Source organism: Rattus rattus, chromosome 3 (assembly GCF_011064425.1).
Source record: "Rattus rattus isolate New Zealand chromosome 3, Rrattus_CSIRO_v1, whole genome shotgun sequence".
NCBI classification, from domain to species: Eukaryota; Metazoa; Chordata; class Mammalia; order Rodentia; family Muridae; genus Rattus; species Rattus rattus.
Window position 1 is genome coordinate 61368638 of NC_046156.1, and position 10369 is coordinate 61379006.

At 46.2% G+C, this 10369-nt stretch overlaps 1 non-coding gene and 1 pseudogene across 1 annotated transcript; both read right to left on the reverse strand.

Moving 5' to 3' along the window:
- Nucleotides 1–360: 360 nt before the first annotated feature.
- On the reverse strand, nucleotides 361–1170 carry LOC116895410 (annotated as a pseudogene).
- Nucleotides 1171–7018: 5848 nt separating this feature from the next.
- LOC116897535 lies at nucleotides 7019–7161 on the reverse strand. The gene has a single exon (XR_004387550.1). It is a non-coding gene; the product is annotated as a small nucleolar RNA SNORA48 (small nucleolar RNA).
- Between the last annotated feature and the right edge of the window lie 3208 nt (nucleotides 7162–10369).

Consider the following 10369-nt stretch of genomic DNA (forward strand, 5'->3'; position numbering starts at 1 on the left):
CAAAAGGACTTGTCTTTGATCCCCAGGAGTGCTTAAACTGCTGTGAAGACACACCCTGAAATGGAGGCAGGAAGACCATAAGTTGGAAGTCACCATCAATGGCATCGGATGGTGGCATAAGCATCTGTCTCAGTCCCTGAGAGGTGGAGGAAGAAATAACAGAATGTGAACACTGGTTGTTCCTAACAAGAGAATTTTTTTTGAATTTTGAGATATGTTACCTTTATTTCTGTTATTGCCCTTTTTTATTTTTAGTTTTATTTTTATTCTTTTAGATACTCTTGCTAGGTATCGCAGGCTGGCCTCTAACTGATGATCCTCTTACCACAACTTCCCACGCGTTGGGAACACATAGCAGTACCACACACACAAGATCTGATTTTGTTTTTTCAATACATAAGTCTTTTCTTGTCCCCAAAGAGCCCACATTGTACTTGTGATCAGGATCTTGTTTCTGGAGCCAGGAACCTGAGGTCTCACTCGTCAGCCTGCTGCACGGTTCCCTTCTCAGACACACGGATGCCGTCCAAAAACTTCCTGATATCCTTGTTCTTAACTGTCGTGGCTTGCTGAGTCAGAGCTGCTGAATTTGGAACAAGTTCAATATCATTTCCTTCAAGGATTAACTCATCCTTCTGGGCTTGAGAGACAGAACAAGCAACACCTGTCCTCATCCAAACCCTGCAGATGTATTTTTTCACCCAAGAAATTTCAGATTTCAACCAAAGACCAGTTCTCCTGAATAACAACATTGATAGGGAAGGGAGCTCCATAGACCTCATCTCGTAACGGAAGCCCAGTGTCACACCCTTCATCGTGGTCTGAACATGACTGAAGATGGTCCTGACAGTGGCCAGTTCCTTTCTGTTACCCCCACACCCTATTTGTCAACACAGAGCCTTTTCTTTTTCTTTCCAAGAAGACTCAGCTCTACATTGTTGTGGTTGAAGTCCCTCCTCAGAGTTCCCCTGGGGCCCTTCACAAATGACTGTATGCTCCTTCAGAGTGATGTCAACATTTTTTGGATTGTCAACAGTCTGATTGCTGAGAATGATCTTCATTCTCACAGTAGATGGGGCAAAGAGAGACAGCACCTGACTTTTCAATGCTATAGTCTTCAAGTCTTCCCAGTTAAGTGTGGTGGTTTGACTAGGCTTGGCACAGGGAGTGGCATTATTTGGAGGTATGGCCTCATTGGAGTAGGTGTGTCACTGTGGCCTAGGCTTTAAAACCCTCATCCTAGCTGCCAGTCTTCTCCCAGGTTCCTTCAGAACAAGAGGTAGAACTCCAAGCTCCTCCAGCCCCACATCTGCCAGACACTGCCATACTCCTACCTTGATGAACCTGTGAGCCAGCCCCAATTAAATGTTGTTCTCTGTAAGAGTTGCCTTGGTCATGGTGTCTGTTCACAGCAGTAAAACCCTAACTAAGACATCTGGTGTTGCTTGAAGTTTTTATTTTTTCTTTTTTTTTAAAGAATTTATTTATTTGTGTGTGTATATATAACATGTGTATAACATGTGTGTGAGACGTGTGATATGTGGTGTGTGTATGTATGTGTATCTGCGGAGGCCAGAAGAATACATCAGAGTCCCTGGTGCTGAAACTATGATAGCTGTGATGCCCTGATGTGGAGGAACTGAACCCTCATTCTCTCTAAGACCAAAAATATCCTCCTAACCACTGAGCCACTCCAGCCCCTTTCTTGAAAATTTTAAATAATTTTCAATATTAGAAGTATCTGGGGCGAGAGAGGTGGCTCAGCGGTTAAGAACCCTAGCTGCTCTTCCATAGGACCTGGGTTCAATTCCCAGCATCCACATGGCAGCTCACTACTGTCTGTAACTACTGTTCCAGGGGATCCTACACCCTTTCACAGATATACATGCAGTTAAAACTCACCAATGTACATAAAACAAAAGTAAAGTTTTTTTTTTTTAAAAAGGCATTGGGTCGGGGTTGGGGATTTAGCTAAGTGGTAGAGCGTTTGCCTAGCAAGCTCAAGGCCCTGGGTTCGGTCCCTAGCTCCGAAAAAAAGAAAAGAAAAAAAAAAGGCATTGGGTCCTCACTGTCCTTACTACAGTGGGAAGGGCTCAAAGATGGTCTGTTGGCAGAGCCCCAATGGCTGCTTCCAGGAGGCAGTCAATGTAAGATACTGAGATACCAAATGTGTCTCAGCAGCCTGGCCAGGGCATCTTTCAGAGTATCGCCATCTCTACAGGAAGACAGAAAGGCAGCCTTACCAACAGTTTGACTGGGTGCAAAGAAATACCCAGTGACCAAAGCATCTATACACTGCCCGAACAATGATTGCACAGTGAATATCTGGGCGGAGTCAAGGTGGAGTGCCCACATACAACGTCACTAAAGGCAGAGCTGGGAAAGTCTTAGTTTTGTTTTGTTGAAACAAGGTCTTACCATGTACCTTGGACTGGCCTGGAACTCACTATGTAAACCAGGCTGGTCTTGAACTCAGATATCCACCTGCCTCTGCCTCCTGAGCTTTGGGATTAAAGGCGTATTCTGCCACTTTTGGTGGGTTATGGTCTTGGGAGTGTATTGGACCAAAAACAGGTCAGAAGAAGTGAACTGAAAAAGAAAACCTACCGGTCCAGGTGTAGTGATGCACGATTTTAATTCCAGCACTTGAAAGGCAGAGACAGGGGGCTGGAGACATGGTTCAGTGGTTGAGAGCACTGACTGCTCTTTCAGAGGTCCTGAGTTCAATTCCCAGCAACCACATGGTGGCTCACAACCATCTGTAGTGGGATCTGATGCCCTCTTCTGGTGTGTCTGAAGACAGCTACGGTGTACTCATATAAATATAATAAATTTTTAAAAGGAAGGAAGGAAGGAAGGAAGGAAGGAAGGAAGGAAGGAAAGACATACTCAATGGCAAAATACCCGAGAAACTCTGGGTTCTAGCTGCCAGGCCCGTTACCAGTTATAAGCTTGAATCTGGAATCTGGCTGGGCAGTTATGAGTCTGTCTTCTCTGTGTACCTGTGTCAGTAAAGACGGTTGTTGACCTCCCTCCCTTTAAGAAATTCTGCTCACTTTCCTTGTGTGCCATCATCGGCTACAGTCACGGGAAAGGAAAGAGCCCAGGGAGGCAGACTCAATAAGGAAGCATGTGGACCCGCTCTGGGAGTGTCTGATGTGTAAGCTGTCTTTCCCCATCAGCCGAGCAAATGTCTTCATCACCACCCCAACTATGAACAGATGCCGCCGGACTATGTAGATAGAAGCTAGTTTTCTCACCTGCTTTTCAGCGTCGTGATTCCTGTTTGCCCAAAAGGTCATCTGTATGTTAACCACTGCATATCACCAACCTTTATCTGGAATCATAATTGCAGCCCGATTATGATTCACACACTCTGAAACCCGGGGGAGGGAGGAAGTGAAATGGCTTCACTTTGTCTTAGCAATTGAAGGGATCCTGCTTACAAAAATAAGTTACCTTACAAGGTCCGGGCTGTACACCTGCTGATGGGGTCCACATCTGCCCAGCACTTTGAGCCCTGGCTTCTCTCATTCTTCCCTTGACAAGTGCGGCCACAACAAGTCCAGCCAGGAGGGACAAGGGTGTGGCTCTTCACGCCCTCCGCTCTCATCCCTCCCTCTGCACGTGGGTGTCTGGTTAACTCCCACTCTCTTTAGTGCCTCGTTTATTTAACATGATTAAAGTCCCCTTGTCAGTCCTTGAGGGTTTCCGTAGTTGCACGGGCGACAGACATGAAGAAAGCAACTGGAAGGGCAACTTCCTCGCAATGGCCACAGTGGCCATCCTGATGGGATCCCTAGGGACGTCTGCCATCACAACTGCCCAGAGCATTTTGTTTGCCCTGTCTTTTTCTTTGCTCTCCAGCACTACTCTAATAAAAGGACAGCTCCCCGCCCCCCCGAAAAAAAAATCTAGAGTGTGTTCTGTTTATTCTCCACAGGACCAACCTTTATTTATAGCTTAGGTTTTTATATAAAGTCCCTCTACTGTGGACTGGACTAGGGCTGACTTGTGGGTTTTTGTTGTTGTTTTTGTTTTGTTTTGTTTTGTTTTGTTTTTTCATATATATTCTGTGCCCTGTTGTTAAATGAACTGTGCTTTGTGGCATGAATTGTAATGGATTCTAACTGGCCTATAAGGATTTATTTTTTTAAGATGTATTTTATTTTTAATTGTGTCTGGGGGGTTGGGGGGAGGTGTGAGTGCAGGGGCTCAAGGCGGCAGACCTGGGTGCTGAATGTGAGTCCTCTGCAAGAGCAGGATAAGCTCTTAAGCACCAAACCATCCTCATAAGCTTTCTCTTCTCCTCTTCCCTTCTCTTCCCTTCTCTTCCCTTCTCTCCTCTCCTCTCCTCTCCTCTCCTCTCCTCTTCGTTGGAGTCTTTTTAGTCTATGTAGCCCTGGCTGTCCTGGAACTCCCTTCATAGACCAGATCTCCAATCAGAGATCCTCCTGCACCCCAGGCACTGGGATTTAAGGCGTACGCCACCATTCCTGGCCACTGAGGCTTGCTTGCTTGCTTGCTCGCTCGCTTGCTTGCTCGCTTGCTTGCTGCTTGCTTGCTCGCTTGCTCGCTCGCTTGCTTTCTTGTTTGCCTTAAATTGCATTACTTCAGGGACTTTCTAGTATTTGCTTCCACTGTTCGAACATTGTAGATAATGCCCAAATTTTTAAAAACAAATCTCATTATTAGTCAATTTCTTCCTCTGTACTTTGTTATATCCGGGGTAGAGCATAACTCGGCTGGTTTAGTACACATTTTTTAAAAATGTATTGATGTGTCTGTCTATGAGCATGTTTATGTTTGAGCAGCTGTCAGGAGACGACAGGGCTTGGAGTCCCTGAAGCTGGAGTTACAGGTGGCCGTGAACCGCGCAGCATGGGTGCCGAGAACTGAATTCTGCTCCTCCGAAAGGGCAGCCAGTGCTCGTAACTCCCGAGCCATCTCTCTAGCCTCTGACTTAATAAGCATTTTCAAAATGCCATAATTAGCTGGGTATCGAAGTGCATGCCTTTAATCACAGCACTTGGATCTCCATGAATTCCAGGCCAGCCTGTAGCGGCTGTTTACAGACAAATGAGATAAACTTTATTCCAACCAAGTTTTTAAAATATTTGATAATATTATTAATGATTAGTGAACAATATCTTATACTAAAAATGTTTCTTTTTTAAAATTTAGATAACTAGGGAGAAGAAAACTGCTATTCTTTGCTGAGACCTCATGTTCCCCACTATTCTGGTGTCAAGTCCAAGTAATTACTTTTTCTTTTCTTTTTTTAAAGATTTTTTTTTATTTAGTTTATGTATGTGAGCACACTGTAGCTGTCCTCACCACACCAGAAGAGGGCATCGGATCCCTTTATGGATGGTTGTGAACCACCATGTGGTTGCTGGGAATTGAACTCAGGACTGGAAGAGCAGTCAGTGCTCTTAACCACTGAGCCATCTCTCCAGCCCCCCCCCTTTTTAAATTTACTTATTGTGTGGGTGTGGGTGGGGTGGGTGGGTGCTGGTAAACATGCTTGTGCACGGAAGTGTAATGTGCATGATTGTGTGTGTGTGCAGTGTCCAAAGTTTGTATCGAGTTGTCTTCCTTGATTGTTCCCAGCCACCACACCTGTCCATATTTTACCTGAGGTCTGGGGATCAGGATCCTATCTTCATGCTTAGAAGATGTGCATTTGCTCTGCTGAGTTATCTCCTTAGCTCCCCTGCCTCCTCTCTCTCCCCCTCCCCCTCCTCTTCCTCTTCTTCTTCCTCCTCCTCACTTTTATTGATTCTTTCTGAGTTTCACATCATGCACCTCAGTCCCGCTCATCTCCCTGTTCCCTAATATCTGCCCTTTGCCCTTGCAACCTCACCCCCAAAATAAAAAATACACAATAAAAAAAAAAGCATAAAAAAAATCTTGTCGTAGAAACTGTAGTGTGTCACAGTGTGTCCTACGGTATATCCCCCTGTGCACACATCCTCATTTGCATACGTTCAGTACAATGAGTCATTGGTTTGGTTCGAGGTCTCTGACTTTAGTGACACCATCAATACTGGGTCCTCACTTGGACTCCTCCTGCTGTTGCCCTGTCTCGTGGAGATCCTGCGGCTTCACATCAGCAGGACTAGCCCTTTCATATGTCCCAGCTGTTTACAGATGTTATAGATTTTGGAGTGGGTCAACTTGGAGCCCTGGATCTGGGCCTGGATGGCGGATGAGCTGGCCAGCCTGTAGGATCGCCCCTATCTGCTACCAAGGCGAGCTCTCCAGAACCGCTCCAGCTAAGCCACCCAAAGCTGCCACGGGCAAGAGGCTGGGCCGGTTCTCCTGCTCTCGTGCCCTCAGGTCAGCTCACCTGCACACTTGCCTCCAGAGCCAGCTCCACTGTGCAGCTCAGTCAAGGTTCAAGGCCCATTCTCCTAAGTCCGAAGCCTGCAAGGAGCTGGGCAGCTCTCTCCTCCCACGCCCTCCGGGCAGGCTCACCTGTGTCTTTCTTATCAGGGCCAACTCCATCGTGCAGCCTGGGCAAGGCTCAGGTCCTGCTCGATTGTGGCCACCGGTGAGAGAGTCAGCTCTCTAGAATGCAACAGTCAGTGAAGAGCAGTGGTCCGCGGCGGCTGCCCAGACCAGGGACACCGCCATGTTCTCTAGAGGCAATATGAGCCACAGACTCTGGCCCTCAGTGGCGGCTCAGCCTGGGACCTCACTACCGCCCCAAGTGGCAGGGCTGCCCACTCAGGACAGCCTATGCTCTGCCCTCCAGTTCCATTTCTCCTCACAATGCTCAAGATGCCCCACTTGTATTTCTTCATCCAGTCTGACCACCACAAACTCGCAGAGTGTGGTGGTTCCAACTGCAGGCTGGCCACTCGGCTGCGTGACATTCTCTGTTCTTGCTGCACCGCGTGGCATGGGTGTCTAGAGCCTGCTTGTGGCGTGCACTGGGGAGCAGGCCTGTGGATGACACGGCTGTCTACAGGCCTCTCTTCCTCCTCCCTCGAAGCACTACCTGATTTAATGTTTATGTCTCTTAGGAGTAAACAGCTTTGGCCACCACGCCAAGCATCAAGCTAGGACGAACAAAGGACTGGCATCTGCTCTGCCCCTGACTGACACAAAAACGCCACCACCAACCAAGTGTCTCTTTGCCCATTGCCTGTGGGATCTTTTCGTTATTTTAAAAAGTCTTTATTCCAGTCACTGGAGAAGCAGAGAAGAAGAGCACAAGTTCAAGGCTAGCCTGGGTAACTTAGTGAGACTCCTATCTCCTAATTAGAAGTAATAAGAAGACTCAGCTAAAACTCAGTGTTTAAGCGCCCCTGGCCATCACACACAAGGCCCCAGGTTTAATTCCCAGCTCAAAAAAATATAAAGATAAAAATGAAGCTGGGTGGCGGGGGCACAAGGCTTTAAATCAGTCAGTCGGGAGGCAAAGGCAGGTAGATTTCTGCCAGTTCAAGGCCAACCTGGTCTAGAGAGTGAGTTATAGGACAGCCAACACGACACAGAGAAACTTTGTCTCAAAAAAAAATCATATATATATATATATATATATATATATCAATAAAATAAATAAAAACAAAGAGAGAGTAAATTGGGTCAGGCATGCTGATAGACAGCTATCGACTCAGGAATCACTGGCAGAAGAACCTGGAGTTCAAGGCCAGACTGAGCTGCACAGTGAGACCCTCTTCTGGGAGAGGGAGCCTAAATAAAAACAATAACAAACAAGGGAGTTGGGGATTTAGCTCAGTGGTAGAGCGCTTGCCTAGCAAGCGCAAGGCCCTGGGTTCGGTCCCCAGCTCCGAAAAAAAATAAATAAATAAAAACAATAACAAACAATACAAAGAAAAAAAAAAACTACTACATTGGTGTGTAGTGTGTGCTTGGTGTTAGAACCAGCGTGTGCAAGGTCCTAACTTCTGTTCCCAGTGATGAGGTGAGGGGCCAAGGCGGTCATAGGGGTGAGGAGGAGAGAGGTAAGGAGTGAGAGTAAATCTTCCCCGTTTTCTTCCGTTCAGCACTCCATAGAAGATGTCGCTAGATGAGTGAAAGAAGTAACAATCCTGTCCGACGATAGAACTCCAGGAGGTGGGAGTAACTACACCCATTGCTGCAGATACTACCTTATGATTTTAAGAAAATGTCCTTAGTCTGATCCGAGGGCAGACTTTTAATGTGGGAAGGACTTAGTGTATACCAAAAAGCTCACACAAGGTTTTTCTGTGACATCTCTGATCACTGTCCTCTACAGATATACATATAACAGTTCTTTGGAAAATAAGAGTGTGGGGCTAGAGGCTGCTCTTGCAGAGGACCTGGGTTTGGTTCCCAGCACCCACATGGTGGCTCACAGCCGTCTGTAACTCCAGTCCCAGGGCATCCTGCATCCTCTCCTGGCCTCTGTGAACAGGCACACAATGCACTTACATATATGTAGGAAAAAAACTTATACATAAAAGAAAAATAGTAAATCTTCAGAAAGAAAGAAAAAAGAAAGAAAGAGAAAAAAGGAAAAGAAAAAGAGCTATGAGAATCTTCCTCTTCCAAGGACATGGGTCAGGTCCCAGCACCTAAATGGTGGCTCACAACCATCCATCACTCCAGTTCCAGGAGCTGGGGCTCTCTTCTGACTTCTGCAGGTAGCAGGCACACATGCTGCAAGTATGTACATGCTGAAAAACATTCGTGCTTTGAAAATCTAAAAAATTTTTCTTGAAGAAAAAAAAGGGGGTGGGGGCTGGAGAGATGGCTCAGCGGTTAAGAGCACCCGACTGCTCTTCCAGAGGTCCTGAGTTCAATTCCCAGCAACCACATGGTGGCTCACAACCATCTGTAATGAGATCTGATGCCCTCTTCTGGTGTGTCTGAAGACAGCTACAGTGTACTTATATATAATAAATGAATAAATCTTTAAAAAAAAAGAAAAGAAAAGAAGAAAAAGCTGGTGATAGTGTGCGCCTTTAATCCCTGCACTTGGGAGGCAGAGGCAAGTGGATCTCTGTAAATTCAAGGCCAGCCTGGTCTACTTAGTGAGTTCCAGGACAACCAGGGCTTCCTATAGAGAGAAACTCTGAGTCGATAAAACTAAAAAATGAAAGAAAAGAAAAAGAAAAATCTTTTCCTCAACAAGTATTGTTAGGGTTTTGCAATGGCGCATCTTGGAGGGCAGGGGCCAAGGTATGTTGCAGAGATCACACCATGAAATAGATCTTATGCAAGAGATTTATTGGGGGAGGGGTAAAAGTACCTTTTGAAGTGGGGACAGAGACAAGGACAGAGAGACAGACCAGGAGAACAAGAGATGGATCTGTGGTGATTCGAGGGCAGCCTGGGATTACCTGATTTCTAACACATTAGTGACCCTGACATTCGAGAGGTGGAAGCAGAAGAGTGAGACGTTAAAGGCCAGCCTTAATCCATCACAGCTCTCGGCCAGTGGAGGTCTTGGGCCTCTTTGACCCGACCTGGGCGACCAATGGCAGACACACATACAGGTGTGCTGGGGAGTCCCAGCAGCAGAGCCTTGTTGCACACGTCACAGGTGAGTGGCTTTAGCTAATGTCTGTGAGGGTCTCTGTGGGGGCTCAGTCTCCACTGCACACATCTGGAGCGGAGCTGGCTGATGCTTTCTGTGTACAACGTCGCACCTGTACTCCCACAGAAAGAAAACCTTGCCATCCCCCTGAGCCGCGGAAGGCTCTGCTGCCCCCATGGGTCTGAGGCACTGAGCTGTGCTCACGTCAACAATGCACACCACTCAGGACTTTGTCTGCTTCCCTCTCCTGCTTGTGGCTACAGCATTCAGGTTAAGACCAAAAGGTTCAGGCCCACCTGAGCTAGCAAGTGAGACACTGTCTCAAAATAATAATAATAATAATAATAATAATAATAATAATAATAATAATAATAAGAAGAAGAAGAAGAAGAAGAAGAAGAAGAAGAAGAAGAAGAATAGGCTAGAGAGATGCTTAGTGGTTAAGAGCACCCGACTACTCTTCCAGAGGTCCTGAGTTCAATTCCCAGCAACCACATGGTGGCTCACAATCATCTGTAATGGGATCTGATGCCCTCTTCTGGTGTGTCTGAAGACAGCTACAGTGTACTTATATATAATAAATGAATAAATCTTTAAAAAAAATAAAAAATAAAACAAGTTAATTCATCTTTAAAATAATAAATATTTTAAATAAAAATGTAAAACTTTCAACAAGCCAGTTTACACACCCACAATCTGTATGCATGGGAACTCAAGCAGGAGGATCAAGAATGGAAGGCTAGCCTCAGCTACACAGGGAGTTTGTATCTAGCCTGGGTTACTTAAGGGGCGAAGGAGGGAGAGGAGGAGGGGAGCTTGATGACCTTTTCCCTT